This window comes from Pteropus vampyrus, unplaced genomic scaffold (assembly GCF_000151845.1).
Source record: "Pteropus vampyrus isolate Shadow unplaced genomic scaffold, Pvam_2.0 Scaffold19646, whole genome shotgun sequence".
In the NCBI taxonomy this organism is placed as follows: Eukaryota; Metazoa; Chordata; class Mammalia; order Chiroptera; family Pteropodidae; genus Pteropus; species Pteropus vampyrus.
The window spans coordinates 777-3,013 of NW_011908427.1; the positions used below are offsets into that span (position 1 = coordinate 777).

The 2,237-nt window shown below is 42.7% G+C and overlaps 1 long non-coding RNA gene across 1 annotated transcript; it reads left to right on the top strand.

Moving 5' to 3' along the window:
* The first annotated feature begins 517 nt into the window (after positions 1 to 517).
* LOC111735217 lies at positions 518 to 2,132 on the top strand. The gene is made up of 2 exons (XR_002778721.1): positions 518 to 554; positions 1,685 to 2,132. It is a non-coding gene; the product is annotated as an uncharacterized LOC111735217 (long non-coding RNA).
* Positions 2,133 to 2,237: the final 105 nt, after the last annotated feature.

Consider the following 2,237-nt stretch of genomic DNA (forward strand, 5'->3'; position numbering starts at 1 on the left):
GTCTTTAAGTGGCAGTGGATTAACACAATGGCTTCTTGTGGAGAGATTAGCAGGAACACTTAGGCTGTGTGGTTGTTCAGGTTTGAGATGGTGGCCTGGTCCAGGGTGGATCAGAAGGGATGCCAAGAGTAGGTGGAGTTGAGAGACACCCCTGACAGAGCTTGTGTGGACTCAGGAGATGAGGCATGGAGGTTTCTGGTAGGACAGTTGGGGCAGGGGGAACATGGGTAGGACAATCCCGGGCTCTGTTTTAGATGTGCTGAGGTGGAGAGCTAAAGCCCAGGAGGCAAATCTGGGCCATAGATCTGGTATTGTAGGTCATTCACAAACAGATTATGATAGAGTCAAACCCTAACATTTTAAGGGTGACTGAAAGTGGCCAGAGAGGCAAGGAGAGAAACCAGGAAAGTTTATCACAGAAGACAGGAGGTTCAGAAAGTTTGACTATGTGAATGAGAGGTAAACCCCTTTTCCCCCACCAGGAGAGACTTAAAGATATGTAAGTCTGATCAGGAGAGTGGAGAGAGGCTGGAGGTACCTTGGCCCTTGAGAAGGTAAGGTGGGAGAGGATGGGATCAGAGCAGGACAGTAGAAGTAGCTCTTGAAAGTTAGCTGGGAGAGTTCTTTACTGATGGTTTTTCTCTGTGAAGAAAGAGTTCATAGCCATTTGGGGGTGAAGAAAGGTCAGGGTCATGGCTGAGGAAGTAGGATTGTCAGGCATCATAGTGGACCCAGTTAGATGCATCAGTTTGCCACCACAGTGCAAAGCAAACACTGAGGCATGGAAACAGAAATACGTTGGATTAATCTGTAGTTGGACTTTGAAGGTATGTCAAGAAGTTGATATCAATGAGACTGAATTTCAGCTGGTTTGGGCAGGAAAAGAGAACAAGAGGGGACTGAGGGGTCAAGGGCCTGTGGAAGAAGTTGCTAAAGGTCCAAGGACAGAAGGGCTAGAAAGGTAGTAAGGGCTGTGGTCTGGGCAGAATGAATGCATTATTACTCTAGAAGAATACTGCCAATGGGTAGCACAAGTCTGGAGAAGGCAGAGGTGAAAGTGGCTGGCACTTCATTCCTGTGGAGGGTGGTGGTATTACAGTCTGGGAAGATGGCATAGAACAGGATCAAGGAGCCTGAGCTAGATACTGTTTTTAGTGATTGAAGAGGAGTGGAGAGCAGGGGCCAGTGCAGAGAAGATAGTGGCAAATAGCATAAGCCCCAAATAAAGAGGGTGGAGAATCAGTAGGCTGGAAAAGCAGCAGCCGAGAACAAGGAAACTGACCTCACCACCCCACCCTGAGTTCCCAGGCATGGGAGAGGGAGCAACAGAGAGCTGCAGGTTAGGAAAGGCCTTTGAAGGGGCCAGGTTTCAATTAAGATGGATGATTTCAGAGAGAATAGAAATTGTGGGGGATAAGGAAGTGAGAGAAGGCTTAAAACGTTAAGAGATATGCTAGGACATGATCCTATTTTTGCAAGACTCTCATCTTGCTATTAAAGTGCAGAATGCCATTAACATAGTCCTCATTTAACTCATTTTGTTTTAAAGTAAGTTTGGCATTGAGTTAAACATTGAGATTCAGAAGTAGGTGACAGACCTAGACTACTGGTTAAATACTCAGATCTGGGTATTTTTAATTCCTCAGTTTCTTAAAAATCTAAGTAAAACTTTTGTTTGATACAGATGATGTCTACCGTAGAAAAGCGTCAGAAAGACAATATCAGAGAAGGCTGGAAGATGCATCAGATTGAACTTCAGCAGTCAACAAAGTGAATATGAAATTTTACTACTGATTTCAACTCCTTTAAAAATGTACCTTTCAGATATCTTACACAGCCTTTACAAAAAATTTTTAGTTTTCCTGTCTCTGCTTGAGTACTTCCCAAGTCACTGTGGAACAGCACATGTGGGAAAATTATTTACTCCTAACACACCTACCCATTGAAAGTATTTCATGAAATATTTCCCAAACAAGTCAAGGATCACAGTGCTTTTCAAGTGCAGTCTGAATTGTTTGTGATTTCCTTTGTTTTAGGCAACAAATGGTAACTTTATTTACTTTTTTGCGGAATTCATATTTAATCATGGACATAAAAATAAGATTTAAGTAAAAGTTTTGTTTGATACAAGATTATTGTAATCAGGATAATTATGCAGATTATATTCCTGCCAGCTGCCACTTTGTAAACATTTTGCTAGGGTGATGGGAATTTCTAACTGACAACATATTACTCAC